The sequence below is a fragment of the Triturus cristatus genome, chromosome 2_1 (genome assembly GCF_964204655.1).
Source record: "Triturus cristatus chromosome 2_1, aTriCri1.1, whole genome shotgun sequence".
Lineage (NCBI taxonomy): Eukaryota > Metazoa > Chordata > Amphibia > Caudata > Salamandridae > Triturus > Triturus cristatus.
Window position 1 is genome coordinate 588,309,900 of NC_140581.1, and position 18,018 is coordinate 588,327,917.

General features: G+C 42.4%; 1 protein-coding gene across 9 annotated transcripts in view; it reads right to left on the bottom strand.

The window, feature by feature from the left end:
* The window catches only part of MCTP1 (multiple C2 and transmembrane domain containing 1), a 2,372,456-nt gene that overhangs the window by 2,073,671 nt on the left and 280,767 nt on the right, over positions 1-18,018 (bottom strand). The gene's annotated exons all lie outside the window — the stretch shown is intronic.

The following is an 18,018-nucleotide window of genomic DNA, read 5'->3' on the forward strand; positions in this document are numbered from 1 at the left end:
AGTAGTTGAGGGCCTGGGGGACAGTAACTGAGGGTCGGTAGAGACAGTAGTTGAGGGTCCTTGGAGACAGTTGTCCATAGAGACAGTAGTTGAGGGTCCGTGGAGACAGTAGTTGAGGGTCTGTGGAGACAGCAGTTGAGGGTTTGTGGGGAGAGTAGTTGAGGGTCACTGGAGACAGTAGATGAGGGTCTGTGGGAGAGTAGTTGAGGGTCTGTGGGGACAGTAGTTGAGGGTCTGTGGGGACAGTAGTTGAAGGTCTGTGGGAGAGTAGTTGAGAGTCCATGGGGACAGTAGTTGAGGGTCCGTGTGGACAGTAGTTAAGGGTCCATGGAGACAGGAGTTGTAGGTCCGTGGAGACAGTAGTTCTGTGGGGACAGTAGTTGAGGGTCCGTGGGAACAGTAGATGAGGGTCCATGGGGACAGTAGTTGAAGGTCTGTGGAGTCAGTAGTTGTGGGTCCATGGGGACAGTAGTTGAGGGTCTGTGGGGACAGTAGTTGAGGGACCGTAGAGACAGTATTTGAGGGTCAGTGGAGACAGTAGTTTCGTGGGGACAGTATTTGAGGGTCCATGGAAACAGTAATTATGGGTCTTTGGGGACAGTAGTTATGGGTCTTTGGGGACAGTAGTTGAGGGTCCCTGGGAACAGTAGTTGAGGGTCCTTGTGAACAGTAGTTGAGGGTCTGTGGAGACAGTAGTTGAGGGTCCTTTTGGACTGTAGTTGAGGGTCCGTGGAGACAGTAGTTGAGGGTCTGTGGAGACAGAGGTGAAGGTCCATGGAGACAGTAATTCTGTGGGGACAGTAGTTGAGGGTCCATGGATACAGTAGCTGATGGTCTGTGGGGACAGTAGTTGAGGGTCTGTGGGGACAGGAGTTGAAGGTCCGTGGAGTTAGTAATTCTGTGGGGACAGTAGTTGAGGGTCCATGGATACAGTAGCTGAGGATCTGTGGGGACAGTAGTTGAGGGTCCGTGGGGACAGTAGTTGAGGGTCTGTGGGGACAGGAGTTGAAGGTCCGTGGAGTTAGTAATTCTGTGGGGACAGTAGTTGAGGGTCCATGGATACAGTACCTGAGGATCTGTGGGGATAGTAGTTGAGGGTCCTTGGGGACAGTAGTTCCATGGGGACAAGGCATTGGCCATGATGTTGATCCTTTGGGCTCGTGTCAACCTTTATCCGCTTGTAAACTATCTTCTGTCCCTTTGGGATCCTAAGTTGAAGGGCTAAGACAGACTGTTTTGCTATAGTCTTTAGCATTAAAGGTGGTCTTCATAAAACTGTACTATGCTAACCAGTTACATAACCCTGCATGGAACTGATTTTGTAACTTACTTTGCATTTTTTAACATTAGCCAAAAGTAGATGTTTACATTGAAGCAAATGGAAATACAAAGACTTCTAAAAGTAAATAATAACATTTTTGATCATATAATGCCAGTACACCAAGTTCCTGGGGCCATATAATCAACTATAAGAGCCTCTACAAAAAAGTGTTGTGCATTCCTGTTTGCACAGGTGCAGTCACATTCCTGTGATTCACACAACTAATCATCAATGTGAGCACATCCCCGTTACTTTGATTAATGCAGCTGCACCTATTACATTTTGTATCAGTTGGAGTCTGTTTTATGTAGTTTCTCATAAAAACACATTTTTCCTATCTATGCACCACACTAATCACAACAGCCCACGTTGTACAAGGTGCAGCTGCAGATCACAAATCTAGCAAGTGTGCAGCATCTTCTCACAATTGCTATGTTAAAGGAATTGAAAGTTGACTGGTGTTCAAATGTTACTGTTAGAAATGGGGGTCTCTTGTTGGCAGAGGTAGGTACCTTTGTCCAAATAGGGACACTTGCTTCTTGTCAGGGTAAGGGGGGGACACACACTTTTGATAACCCCTGCTCACCACCTGGGTAGCTTGGCACGAGCAGACAGACTTTTCCTAAAGGCAATGTGTAAAGTATTTGTACTCAAAACACACAGTAATACAGTGATAACACCACAAATGGACACCATACCATTTTAGGAAAAAAATAACTATCTTTATCTAAACTCAACCAGATAAAAATGACAAAAATCCAACATACATGTAATAAGAATATGACCTTAAAAGGTTTCAAGCACCTGGGTCCATAGAAAACTATGGATGCATGATTCTACACAAAGTACCTGTAGATGTGTCAAAATTAAGCCTGGGCAAAGCACTACGCTACGCTCGCGTAGTTTGCGAAGTTTGCGCTACTTCGCACTACGCGAACTGCACGTAGCATCGTGCGAACACGCGTAGCGTAGTGTTGCGTAGTGCTGCGGTCAATTTTTGCTTGCTCGCGGTCCTCAACTTCAAGTTGGCGACCGCGAGCAAGCAAAATGACATCCCGGCGAGACTTTTTCCTTGTTCGCGATCAGCAACATCAAGTTGGCGATCGCGAGCATGGAAAATAAACCTCCCGGCGAGATTCCCAACGCGAGGAGGTCAGGTTTCTCATTGCGAGTGGTCGCGTATGCTCGCGACCGCTCGCGATGAGAAACTACCAGTTCGTGTTGAGAAAGCTGCCGCTCGAGTAAAAATCTACTCGAGCAGCAGAAAATTACAGCTCGCACTGTGCAAGATGCCATTTTCAATGATTGCACAGTGCCGGTTGCTTGTCCGCACTGTGAATCATTGAAAACGACATCTGGCACAGTGCGAACAAGGTACTACGCAGTTCGCAAAGTGCTACGCGTAGCTCGCGTAGTGCGAACTGCACTTTGCGTAGCTTCGCGAAGTGCTACTTCGCGAACTACGCCCAGGGTTAGTCAAAATTCACAAGGCCAAACAGCCACAGAGAAGGGAAGTGTCGAGAAACAAAGAGATGTGTCAGTTCCTGAGTCCTTGGGGAGGCGATGCAACAGTTTTGCTACACTCAGGAGAAGTGATGTGTCGAATCCGGACTGTAGGGGGAAGTGATGCGTCGATTCCAAGACGGTTCTGGTCCGTGGGTGATGCATCGGCAAAACTTGCAGCACAGGTGCGATGTGTGGAAATCCTGGATGCGCTGGTGATCGATGCGGCAAGGGGCGCTGCATTGGTTTCTTCGGCTGCGATCCCACTTGCAGCCGTGAGAGGTGCTGCATCGTTTCTGCAGTGGCGTGGCCATGCGTGCAGATTTTTCTCGCACAGCGGTGCTGCATCGGGAAAAACAATCCCAAGAAGAGTGATGTGTTGCTTTTCGCAGTTCTTCAGGTTTCTTCAAGCTCCCAACAGCAAGAACAACCTCCAGGGGCCCCAAACCAGAATAGGCACCTCCTGGCAGGTCAGAACTCTCAACAACAGAGTTCAGGGGAGCTGGGGTGAAGTCTTTGTGTCCTTGAGACTTCAGAACAAGAGGCCAGCACACACAGGCCCTTGGAGATTCTTCTTCAAGCAGGTTCACAGCAACGTTCCAATCTTTGTCCTTTCATTGGAAGAAACAGCGACTACAGGCCAACCCCACACAGAACACAGCAAAGGGACAGTACTCCTCATCACAAATCTTCAGCTCTTCCCCTTGGCAAAGGTTCTTCTTGAGCCCAGAAGCAATCTAAAGTTCTTGGATTTATGGTCTACTACTATGTAGTAACTGAGGAGTCAGAGGTATCGGAAATTGTGGTTTATTGCTGAAGATAAACAGAGGAGGCAGCAGACTGGAGAAACACCGCTTACAACAAACAGCTTTTCCGTATGTATTCCAACAGTTACAAAGAATGCCCACACCACGTTCCCAGGCAACTGCACTAACATTCTGTTCTTAAAGAACTACACCACGCAAATATAATCTAACACAAGATGAAGTACAATGTGGGGTATAACATATCCCCTTTTCTTCAATAAAAAATAAAAAAAACAAAAATAAAAGCAAAACATCAAACAGTCTTCAAATACACCAAATTGTACATTATAAACTATACAAACTACTACATAAATTCACTTGCAATAACGTCAAAATAATTTTCACTCCGGTAATCCTCCTAAACGCAATAACGTCTAGGAATAATCTTCAATCAGAAATCTTCCTAAACGCTATAACGTTTAGGAATCGTTTTCATTCTGGTACTCCTTCTCAGAGAAGCATGAGCATCAATAGTTTCATGAGATAGAGAAACATCAGCACCATTAGCACCAGTTCCCCTATTGCAAGAGGTCTCTTTAACTCGAACTTTAACGATTTTCCCTACATTCCACCAATTTCCATCCTCGACCTGTACTGCATTTTTACCGATACGAATAACCCGGACAGGTGGTCCGAATTTACTCATCCCTTTCTTTACATGAAAAGAGGATTTAATACGAACAAAATCTCCCACATGTACTTCAACCAACCCAGTACACTTCTTCCCATCAAACCATTTTTTTTGCTTGGCCTGTGACATATCAACATTTCTTTTAACAATGTTCATGAGATTATTCATATCATGAATTGATTTGATCCACTTATTCATCCACCCTGGTTTAAAACTGGTATTGGCTTTACGTCCTCTCAATAGCTCAAAAGGCAATACCTTAGTTGTAGAGTGAGGAGTCGTTCTATAGAACCAAAGCATGCTGTCGATCGAACCCTGAATGTTCACATTGTTATACTTTGCCCATCTAATACATTCTCCTACCACTCTATTCATGCGCTCCACCTGACCATTAGACTGTGGGTGATATAGCGAACTCCGCACATGTTTGATGTTACACAACCTTAAGAACACATCAAACTCTGAACTCACAAACTGGGTACCATTATCTGTAACTAGTGTTTCAGGAAATCCTTCTCGGATGAACACCTCTTTTAAAAACGCAATCACACTGGAAGATGAAGTATCCTTAACTATTTTCACTTCAGGCCATTTCGAAGCATAGTCAATCAAAACTAGAATGAAACGACACCCATTAACCATACCCTCAATCGGACCCATGATATCCAACCCCAGTTTACACCAAGGAGAAGACGGACACTCAATAGGAAGAAGAGGAGGTGTCTTAACTTTCAATCCCTTATCCGCGCTTCTACAAATATTGCACACATCAACAACATCCCCAATATCATTATCCATGGATGGCCACCAAAAACAATCGCGGACTCTTCGTTAGTGAGAGTTAAACCAAGATGACCCTCATGGGCCTTGAAAATGATGTTCCTTCTCAGACTATTGGGAGGGACAAGTTTATCTGCTCGAACCAAAATACCACCCTCAATCGAAATTTCTGATTGCACCTTCCAAAAAGGTTGCAAATAATGTGGCAACGTACCTTCCCTCGGCCAACCATTCCTTACACACTCACACACCTGTTGTAGTACTTCATCTTGAGACATGGCTTCCAACCAATTTTCTTCACTCCCAACACTATGTTCGGAAAGATCTACTGCAGCAATAAAACAATCATCCGAATCATTGTCATCATCCTCGTTCTCCTTCAAGAATTCCACTTTTTCCTCACCAATAGGAAACCTAGAAAAAAAATCTATCCTTATATTTCTTCCACCAGAAACGTGTACCACATCGAATTGGTATTGCATAAGCCGTGAAACCATCCTTACGATCCTTGGTGAACAACATTTACTAGTTCCTGCACTGAGAATGTTGACTAGGGGTTTATGATCAGTCCTCAATAGAAAACGCTTACCCCAGACATACGAACGAAATTTTTCAACAGCCCACAAACAAGACAATAACTCCTTTTCAATTACAGAGTAGTGTAATTCTCCGTCTCTTAATACTCTAGATGCAAACGCAATGGTGTTTTCACCAGCTTGAGTATCTTGAGTAATAACACACCCCAAACCCACTTGACTTGCATCCACCGTAATGCAGGTAGATAGGGAAGGATCATAGGGTTTGAGTGCTTCACTGTTAGCAAGAGTCATTTTTACCGTGCTCAAAGCTGCAGCACACTCATCAGACCAATCAAACAGAACACCCTTTCTTAATAACGAACTGATTGGTCTAACAATAGAGGCATAATTTGGAACAAACTTGGAGTAATACTCAAGTAGCCCTAATAATGATTTGACACCCGTCTTGTCTACTGGAATAGGAGCATCAGTAATGGCATTTAGCAATCCCTTTCTAGGTCTAATCCCCTCTCCAGAGATGTGATGGCCCAAACACTCAACTTCATCACACATAAACTTGCAATTTTCAGGTTTTATGACCACACCACGATCTTTAAAAATTTCAAAAACCCTCTTCAACAAAATGTTGTGCGAATTTATGTCTCTAGTATGAATTAAAACGTCATCTTGAAATACAAGAACTCCTTTAATTTCACCCAACAAACTCTGCATGACTCGTTGGAAAACTGATGCCGCCGAAGCTAGCCCAAACGGCATCCGTTTGTATCGAAATGTTCCTAATGGTGAAATGAATGCAGTGAGATGACGGGATTCCTCCTCCAATTCGATCTGGTGATAAGCATTAGCTAGGTCTAATTTTGAAAAATATCTCGATCCTCTAACACATGAAAACAAATCATTAATCTTAGGAAGAGGATGCGAGTCCACCCAAATTTCCTTATTGAGGGACCTAAGGTCCACACAGACACGTAACTTCCCGCATTTCTTACGTGCTACAACCAGAGGAGAAAGCCATAAGGACGACTCCGTCGGTTCAATAATTCCTTCTTGACAAAGGCGTTTTATTTCAATCTCAAGGTCTTCTCTAACACTGAAAGGTACCCCCCTCAATTTATGCTTTACAGGTAAAGATCCTTCCTTCACTATGATTCGATGTCTAAACCCTCGAATGGTTCCAAGTTCGCCAGAAAATACAGTAGGAAAAAGCTCTTCCCAATTAATACCACTCTTTGGGTCTGAAACTACAAGTACTTGTTCATGGCATCCCGGTTTAAGGATCATACCGAACAATCCCTGGTGGTACCATCCCAAAATATTGAGTCCCTTGACAGCCACATAGACCTTCCCATGAATCACTCTTCCTTTGAACATCAAACTATCTTCAAAATACCCCATTAGTTCTATTTTGCGACCCTCGTAGGATACAGGTGACCTGTCAGGAGGTGACAAAACTCTCTCTCTCCATGTCTCTAAAAACAACTCCCTCGTGATCATGGTTATTCTCGATCCTGAATCTACTAGCAAATTTAAGGGTTTGTTCCCAACCCATATCTCTTCAACAGGATCAACACATTCAACATTATCAGAAACATGTGAGACAGAATCCAACTTTTCAGTGACAATTGAAACAAATTCAGAATCTGAGTCAACATCTGATTCTTGAACGCAGGCAACAGATCTCCTTTGATCGTAAAAAAAATTTTAAAAACATACTTTTGCAAAATGTCCTACTTTTTTGCAGTAACTGCATACAACATTTGAACCAGGACATCTTGCGCCCTTTTGATGTTGTGGATTTCCACATCTATTGCATATTTGCTTTCCACCAAAAGATGGAACGATGTTTTTCTTTTGGCCAACTTTTTTGCTCTGATAATTAACAACATCAGGTTTCGAGACTTCACTAGGCTTATGCTTAGAGATAGATGAAACAATGTTGACCGAATCAGGCAGTTTGTCCTCTAGTTCCTTTAAGGAAATTTGTGAAGTTTCAATACTTTTGGCAATCTTTATAGTCTCATCTAAATCAGGATTCGACAGAGAGAGTAATTTTTGGCGTATTTGTTTATCGCTGCAGTGACAGACAAACTGATCTCTAATCAGTTGCTCTAAAAATGTCTCAAACTGGCAGTCTGAAGCTAGTTTCCTTAGTGCAGTAATATAGGTATCGACATCTTCACCATCCCTTTGCTGCCTCTTGAAAAATTTGTGTCGTAATACCATCAAACTGGGTTGTTTATGAAACCTAATTCTAAGTTTGGTTACAGCATCTTCGAACACATCAATTTCATCCCCAGGAACATGTGTAATCTCGGGCAGATGCTTGAATATGGATCTTCCCTCGAAACCAAGAGAATGAAGCAATAAGTATCTTTTGCGTTCGTTATTAAATCTAGATGCCCCAATGGCACCGAGATATGTTTGAAAAGCATCAAACCAAACCTCCCACCTAACAGGTGGATCACCAGCTGACTCAAGGAAAGAAGGAGGAGGATTAACAGACTGCATACCGTAAACGAATAAGGAAAATTGATATGAATTCACAATATATGAAGATTCCAAATACACTGAGTACAAAACCTGTAAAATAAAATTGCGAGAAAAGAAAAAAAAAAAAATTAATTTTTTTTTTATAATTGGAATGTCATTAGAGAATTTTCCGCTAATAAAGTTATCCAAAAAAATATATGTGTATCCCCTCTTTTGGATAACCATTGACTGGTTACAAAGTCGATTTGTGTGTGAATCACAGTAGACTAGCTTGACTGTTGAAATTCACAGATTGGAATGGTGTGTGAGTGAATCACAGTAGAGACTCACTCCCTTGCTGAGTAAGGAGGATACTTGCAGCGAAAATAGAGCGTGTTGACTGCTTGGTGTTTGAGCGGTATAAAGAAATTCAGCACGGCAACCACGAACGTAGATTGTTTCTCTTGTCGTCACGTCACAATCGCGAGGGTCAGGCACGACTCAGCGCATGTGCAGAACTTAGACACTGCAATGATTTCCTTCACGCATGCGCAGAAGATGGCACGACTCTGCGCATGTGTAGAACTTCGACACTGCGATGGTTTCCCTCACGCATGCGCAGAAGATGGCCGGTGACACAGAAAGAAGATCAATAAATCGGATCTCGTCGTTGGCAAACCGATCTTTGGGAACAATCAATCCGTTAAGAACAGTTGTTTGCTTGACATCCGAGACAGGTAGAGAAATTATATTTTAATTTAAGCGTGGTTTAAAGTAGTTAAGAGTTTAAAACGGCAGAATTTCTTACCGCATGTTGTAGATATACAGATGCAAGGCGTGTGTTGAAAACGGAGGCAAAATCGGAAATCCAAGTTATAGAGGTAGCTTGTGAAGTACACACGATCTTAAAGAGTCCGTTGATGAATGCCTTTCGCGTTGAGTCCGATAACTGTATCTTGAGTAAATCGTCGCCAACAATTTTGTAGTAACTGAGGAGTCAGAGGTATCGGAAATTGTGGTTTATTGCTGAAGATAAACAGAGGAGGCAGCAGACTGGAGAAACACCGCTTACAACAAACAGCTTTTCTGTATGTATTCCAACAGTTACAAAGAATGCCCACACCACGTTCCCAGGCAACTGCACTAACATTCTGTTCTTAAAGAACTACACCACGCAAATATAATCTAACACAAGATGAAGTACAATGTGGGGTATAACATACTAATACCCCATTTTGTCTTTGTTCTCTTTGTGCAAGGGTCTCTGAGCCCAGTCCAAACCAGTTCTGTCCTCACTGGTGTAGTGTGACCACATGGGGTGGAGACAGCATTGTGCAAGGGAGACAGGCCCTATTCAGTTGCAGGGAAATCTCCTCCCACTACTCTAAATGCAGCCACGCCCCATTTAGCTCATCTCTCAGTCATCCAGTAAGGGCAGGGGCACACTTTAGCCCCCAGTGGCTGTCTACAGGGAATGCACATCCCCAGCCCCTGTCACTCCAAAACCAGACAGTCAATCCACAAACAGGCAGAGGCACACAGAATGGTTAAACAAGAAATGCCTATTTTCTAAAAGTGACATTTTCAAACACCCAATTTAAAAGCCACCTTTACTAAAATATGGTTTATTAAATTCTCAGTTCAGAGAGCCTAAAATGTATTTCTCTATCTTGTCCCAATGGGAAGTTATACTTGTAAGATGTTTCAAAGAATCTCCTATTCTATCCTATCGGGCAGATAGCCTTTCAATAGTGAAAAACAAAATTGGCAGTATTTCACTATTAGGACACGTCACATACACCAGTACATGTCCTACCTTTCACACACACACTGCACCCTGCCAAGGGGGATATCTTGGGCATACCATAAGCGTGCCTTACATGTTAGAAAAAGGGACTGTTAGGGCCTGGTAAGGGGGTGCACTTGCCAGGTCGACATGGCAGTTTAAAACTGTGCACAGACCCTGCAGTGGCAGGTCTGAGATACCTTTTCAGGGCTACTCTTGTGGGGGCACAATATGTGCTGCGGGCCCACTAGTAGCATTTGATTTACAGGCCCTGGCACACTCAGTGCACTTTACTTGGGGCTTACCAGTAAATTAAATATGCCAATCATGGAAACATCAATCCATAAACAGAATTTACTCAGAGAGCTTACGCACTTTAGGTGCTTAGTTGCATGGTTTCCCAGGAAATGGGATAGTTTTGCTGTTCAGGAAAACAGGATATAGTTTTATTGGGTGAAAAAACTACAGCTCTTCCTAGCAGACGATCTTGTATCAAGACAGAAATGACTGAATGAACATCAGTATAGTATAAAAGTGTTATAGGAGTAAACAACCAATGATAGAATTGTAAATACTTGCAGAGCTACTATAGAAGGGTTGCTATAATTAAGAACCTGGAAATGAATAACTTTAAGAAAAATGCTAATAAAGACATAACTAAAAAAAACAAGCATTTGCAATGTAGTAGGTCTCGCATTTACGCAAGACCTATTGCATTGCAAATGGTTGTCATCACAGACAACGGGAGGAAGGGCAGGGGAGTGGGGAGACGGCACAGGCAATGGGAGGGTGGGGGGAGGTCGAAGGCATGGACAATGGGAGGGGAGAAGGCACGGACACGGGCAGGTGGGGGCGAGAAGGCACGGACAATGTGTGGGTGGAGGGGTCGAAGGTACAGACAATGGGAGAGAGGGCGGGGGAGGAGAGAAGGCATGGACACGGGTGGGCGGGTCAAGAAGGCACATACAACGGGAGTGTGGGTGGGGAGGGGGGACTAAAGAAGGCAGTAGGAGAACGTCATTAAAGAAAAGAGTGCTCTCAGTCTAAATAACATGTACCATGTAACACTCGAAGTAAAGGGGTCAGTTGCCATGGCCGGTGACAAATGAAGAGGAGGCGGTACTAAGGAGGGATTAAGAAGCCTATTTACAAATCAGAAGCCAGCATTTAGAACACAAGCCAAAGGCAAATATAGGCGGAGAGTGGGTGTGGCTTCTATTTGCTACTCCACCACAACAAGTTTCGCAGAGCAGCGCATGCGCGCTGACTCAGGCTCCACCTAAAAAAAGAGCATATGCTCTTTAGCACTGATCAGTAGTGGTAAAGTACCCAGAGTCCTAAAGCCAACAAAAACAGGCCAGGAAAATTAGGAGGATGAAGCAAAACGTTTGGGGATAACCCTGCAAAAAGGGCCAAGTCCAACAGTTACCATGCAAAACAAGCTTTGGCAAAGCCAATAGGTCTGGCTTGTTGGTGAAAGTGCTATTTGTTTGTGAATATGTGGGTGGATAAACATAATAATGATGTATTAGGTGAATAGATAGATGGATGGGTGATTAAATGAGCTAATGAGTGTATATATGTATGGTTGGGTGAATGAGTGCATGAATATTTAGGCAGATAAATGGGTGCATGAATACATGGTTAAAGGATGTAAGGGCTATGTGAGGGGGAAAGGGAAAGGACAAACAGTGTGAGAAAAGAAGCAGTAAATGGGGTAGGGTAGTCAATGGGTGAGCATTTCCATGCATGGATGGAAAAGGGAGTTCATTGATGGACCAATGAATGAGTGCATGAGTGCAGGAATGCCTTTACAGATTTATGGATAAGTGTATGCATGATTGACAGGTGTAAAGGATGTGGCGTAGTACACAAATAGAGTACTGGTGAAAGGGCAACATAGGATGAAAGGGCAGTGATTGGAAAAATAGATAGTTTATGTGATAGAGGTTAAGAGCATTGATGGAAATGTGAGTGGATGGACTGAAGGTTGGAGTACATGGATGGATGCCTAGATAAATGGATAAATGACTGATGAGAACTTTAATAATGGGATTTGATGCGTTCATTGAACAGTATTTAACAAAACAACAAGAGCAACCCAACAGATGTATCAAGTGATCATTGAAACAGGCGTTCACATGGAACTCACTCTAGAGAAAATTTTGAATGTCACAGATTTTTCTGTGAAGACTAAATCCAAGAAAACCAATGGAAAAGCAACAATAGCACAGTCAGTATATTTAGCACGCAACTCCGGTTCAGCCGAACCGAGTTTTTATTCCACAACAGTCAAAAAATTATTAGGAGTGTTTTAGAAAGGATTAGCATCCTTATCCTTATAGGAGTGTCCATGCCACCAGGAGCTACCTGTGCTCCTTCAGAGTCTATCTATTGAACACAGCCCTCCACCTAGAATATGCCCTTTTTTTGATTAACTTGTTGTCCACCAAGGAACTACACTCAGTGGGCTACAAGGTATTGCCGCCCTCAAGAGATAGTGACTCTCATCCACCTACCAGGATTTATTCCGGAGAATTCCATTGGATTAATAATTGTTGCACTTTCCATTTCTATCCAACCCCAGGCAATTTGAGTCCTGATGTGACCCTATTATCCCTAAAGGGTTGAAACACCATCGACCTGATTAAAGAGGCAGACAATATTTCCGTATTGCTGATACAATGATTGAGTCTATGTATCCACAAATGTTTTGAATAGAAACAGCTGCCTCTTATTTGTATCAACCAATATACTTCTTATTCTGACCTTTTATTTCACTTTGTTCTATTTTCTTTGGTTCTGGTTTGGTTATCCACCTGTTGTCCTTTTATTCTATCTTCTTTCTAAAACACTCCTAATCATTTTTTGACTGTTGTTGAATAAAAACTTGGTTCAGCTGAACCGGAGTTGCGTGCTAAATATACTGGCTGTGCTATTATTGCTTTTCCAAATGTATTCATTGAAAAGTAGAGCTGGGCGAAGTTTGTGCTGTAAAATCAGCACAAACGGCACCATGCGCAATGCAGGAACAAGCTACTTCTTTTCTTATGCGCAAGTAGATTTTCTACTCGAGCGGCAGCTTTCTCAACACGAATGATAGGTTTCCCAACGCGAGCGGTCATGACCTTGCGCGACCGCCCGCACTGAGAAATCTGAACGCCCGCGTTGAGAAATCTCGCCGGGAGGAGGATTTTCCTCACCCGCGCTTGCCAACTTGACGTTTGCGAGTGGCAGTGAGAGAAAAACTACCCTCTGCATTTTAGAACTGTGCGTACTCCTCAGAGCGCGAAGTGCGGAAAACTCCATGAACGGAGCAGAGTTCACCGCCCAGACCTATTCAAAAGTAGGCTTTAAAATGTAAAAACATTGATAAATGTGATTTATATGCAGTTATTAAAGCTAATACTATGATACAATACAATTAATACTATTCGTACTTTGATAAGCTATTTTGCAAATATACATGTACTATCATAAATACTAAGGGTTTTATACACAAACTGCATTTTGTAGTAGATTTTGTAAAACTAGAATAGTACTACAAAGCATACAAGAATGTGCTGTTCACAAACCGCACTTTTGTGGTAACTTACACTTTTGTGGTATCTCCCCTATTTTTAGGTCTCGCCTACGCAGCGCGCATGCGCCTCATGGGAAAGACCTTTAGCCGTCGGAACAGCTTTGAGGGCAAAAACGTGTACGCGTTGCATTGCTTCCAATGGCAACGCGTACACGTCCGGAGATTCCCTTGCGGGAGCGAGCGGCGCCATATGGTGGCGCCATATGGTCGCAATCATCGCGCCTTGCTGCTCGCTCCCCCAAGGGAATCGCGTAGGCCCCCTCCCCCTGCTGCCGCGCGAGGCGTGCACTTGTACTGGTTACGCTTTAATTCTAGTAACGCACATTTTCAGTGTTGGTGTGTTACTAATAAAGACCACTAGATGGCAGTAAGATCTTACGTAAAAGCAATCCACCCGAGAAACCGTATCGAAGTTTCAAGGACTGTCTATTGGAAAAATGATGAATGCAGCAATTTAATATCTAGAAAGTCTCTCTGCAGCAATGCTGATCTGAGCTATGATTTAAGCTAATCTGTGGATGGTCGTGTGTGTGAGTTTATATTGCAGTGTTGCACAACAGTGATCCCTCATTGACAAGCTTGAAAATTAGAAGAGGCTTCCTCTTTTGGTTTTATTTGTTATTTTTACTCAGGGTTTCTTTGCCTGTTTTTAATTAATTTAAGAGCATCAAATGACTACGGATGTTGGAAAGCAATTCTCCTACATTAATAAAGTTATGCAGAAAAGTTACAGGGACATTGAAAAGAAAGGCACCAAGAAGCTAGGGATGTTGAAAAGAAAGCTGCCGAAAAACCTACGTTTAGCTACAACTGCACTTTTTCCATTAATTGCCGTATAAAGTGCGAACTCCACCCAAACGAGTTTTAGAACGCTTACAGAGAAAGGTGCACATCGTGGGGCAGAAAGTCCCCCATGCTGTGTTAGCATAACAAATAGAATTTGAAACTGGGAAACCATATTCCAGTCTCGTCGTCTGCTCACATCCTGTGATTCTGCGCAAGTCCGTGCCTAACAAAAAACAAGCATTGGCATAGCCATTAGGTCTCGCTTTTGGGACCTTATAAGTATTTAGTTATGCAGCACAATATTCTTGGTGCAACAACAACTGTTGCATGGCTAAATACTTTTAAGGTCCCAAAAGCGAGACCTATTGGCTATGCCAATGCTTGTTTTCTATTGGCGGGTGTTGCCATATTAGTGGTTGGTCATGTCTAGTACAGGGCTTACTACAAAAGTTTTAAATTACTACTAAAATGTAAGGGACTGATTCGCAAAGGAAAACGTATACTTGCGTGCAAATGGATTATTTATTTTTATTCACAAACTATGAGTTTAGTTTTAGTAATAGTAATTTCACGACTGTGGAAACTCCGCACATAAGAAGATAGGCTTGTCTTATCTTTTTATGTGTGGAGTTCTCTGCACCGGCTGTGTAATCTCTGCAGTTGTAATATTACTATTAGTAAAATTAAACTTGTAGTTTGTGCATACCAATGTTATTACAAAGGTGTTCTTTGTGAATATCACAAATCAGTAAACTCACTCAGAAGTGCAGATTACCTTTGGGAATCAAGCCCTAAATTACTACAAAAGTGCAAATATAGGAAAGTGGTAACCTTACCTAAAAATGTAAATTTACTCAAAAGTATAAGTTACCTTTGTGAATCAGGGCTTGGAAGACTAAAACTTTCAGGGGGATGTGTAGTACTTGTGTGAGAATACATGCAATACTTTTCAGATTACAACTATATCTAATCAAATACGACAGTCTAAAAATCGACTGCCCTGTGGTCAGCTTTAACTAGTGGGATATTTGTGCTCCACTAAGTGAGACATTTCAGACACCCTCGGCTGCAACCACCAGCTAGAGGAAGTAATCGCCGAAACAGAGGGAGCATCTAGGGAGTACTTCAAGTTAACAAGCAGCCAGTGAACTCCACCATGATAATGCAAATCACATTGTCCAGGTCAGAATGATAGTCGCAATCGGCTAATCTCTTAAATGTGGGACTGCAGAGCTGATACGTCACCAGTAGAATGTCTGGGACAGACCTGCAGGAAAAGGTCCTGTGTTTACAGCACTCAACCGTCGCTAGCACTTTTAAGGCAGTCACCACCACTAGTACTTTCAAGGACAACCGGTGCTCGCTTTGAGACCTTTCAGGACAGACAGACTGCGCTCTCCTAATAAATTAGGACGAAATTCAGTATATTTGACTATTTGATCGATAATTCGGCAAGACAGACTTAAAACACCCCTGGGAGACAATTCTAGGAAAATTATTAGTATAAGTAAAATACTGATGCTGAACCCTAGCAACAGCCTCCACAGCCTCTCCTAAAACTTAATTTAATGGAAAAAAGAGCTTAGACCAACGATGCGTATTTAGAAAGCAAAAAGTACGTATTTTGGACTCGATTTTTGTTTTGGAAGAGGCAAATATCCCACTACTGCACCATGGAGTAATATCTGTGTCAGAAATGCAAAGCTACACATTCTCCTGGAACAAGATCCTCTCTGATCGTGCTCCTGAGATTCAACTAGCAGCCCATGCAGCAGTTTCAACAGAAAATCAGCTTTTTATTATCTTCGTCTGGATCAAGCTTGCACCCGAATCAGAAACAAGCACTGGCAAAGGCAAAAGATATGACGTAGGCATCCTGGCCATGGTTACCTCCTTTATCGCTACCGTATAAAGTAAATAAACAAAAAAGAAGAAATAAATTAAATATGCCACTACATAAGCAGTGCAGCCGTAAGCTTGCAATACATATTTTAAATGTAAAAATTAATTAAACAATGCATTCAACATTAAAAGAACGCCAAGTTTCCTTCCTAGAAGGCTAGTGTACTTAGAAAAGATATTAAAACACTTTTAGTTTTAATATTATTATTGCCTCAAAGAAAATCTACTATTGAATTGGAAACACTGTAATCTGAAGCCATAGTTTAAATATAAAAGCATGACAAAAAAATTACAAAAGGATAACGAATGGTAGGTAAAGTGAATTGTCAAAAAAAGTACTGGCCCAGCAGTACTGGCATTTCACTTTAGTGTGATGTGCACATGTGATTGGGGTAAATGCTGTCAATCACTTTGCAAGGCAGCAAATTACTAAAGTACGCCGACCCACTGGTTCATTCTGTTTGTGTCAGAGGAAGCGAAATGTGAATCACAGTGAACAATAAACATTGTATGACGAGGTCTGACCTGAAGCCTATCTAGCCATGTCTAGGACCATTTTTGCATTCTTACAGGAGCTAGACCTAAAAAGTCCAGTCCAAAAAACAGATAAAAGTTGCACAATGACTCAGATGCATACTTCTTGAGAAATTAAGATGCATCTGTAAAATGATCATTATTGGGTGAAGAGTGAGCGTTGCCAGATAAAAATAAAGCAAAATCACTAGCTTGCAAAGCCTCTAATTCTTGCAACATTTGTATAAGAAAGACCACACAATAAAAGAAGACATGACAACGGCTTCCAGGCGTAGCAATACTATATATGGGATATCACATGAGGAGTCTTATCAAGTTATCCTGCCTGGAATGCAGACCAAGGCTGGACAGAGTTCCCCACTCCCAGTTTACTGATACTGGGGGCACCTGTAACCCCGGAGGTGGGAAGAATCTGGCACATCGCTAGGTGAACTATTAGGGTCCACTAAAAATGAGGAATTACGGAGAATCAGCAATTCCGGGTCCAATCCCCATTCCCCAGTAATTCCTCTCTTTGGGCCTAAAGAGCAAATATAAAAAAACAGCCTAAGGGCTTCTCAGTCTTGCAACACGCAAGTAAACAATTCTGCCAGTGAACTCTTCAAGAATTTAGAAGAAGTAGTGAACTATCATAAGAAATCATTACTTTCAAACCTCTTACCCACAGTTGTGAGAATGACTGATGCTTTTCTGCAGTAAAAAAAAAATGTGCTCAGGAACATATCCAGCCGTCCTTCCTATAGGTACCATCTTGGTGGTCATTCACATGCAAGTGTCAAACGTCACAACCAGTGTCTCAGATTTAATAAACTCCACACCATTGAACGGCCTCCTCAATACGTTATTGGTTTATGCCTCATGCTGATTGTTAGACCTGGCATCTTTGCCGTGTTTTTCATCATTCTTTTTGCTTCTGACCTCCTGTTTTTGACTGTGTGCATGCAGCATTTTGTTTTTGCAGGTTTTTGAACTGTGGGAACTTTACCACTTCTGATCAGTGCTAAATAGTAAGGGCACCCTGTGTGAAATATATCTGTAATTGGTTTTTCCATCATTGGCATATTTGATTTACTAATAAGTCCCTAGTAAAGTGCACCAGGTGTGCCCGTGCCTGAATGTCAAATGCTACTAGTGGGCCTGGAGCACTGATTGTGCCACCCACATGAGTAGCCCTGCAACCATGTCTCAAACTTTGCACTGCAGTGTCTGTGTGTGCAGTTTAAAACTGCCATGTCGACCTGGCAGGTGCCACCATGTTATTTTTCACATCGTCATTCATTAGTGGTTATTCACATATTCTTTTTTAAGAAACGTTTCAACCAGAGATTTGGGTTGTTAGCAAGAGATCTGAAGGGTCTCCTCAGATCTCGTAATTCCG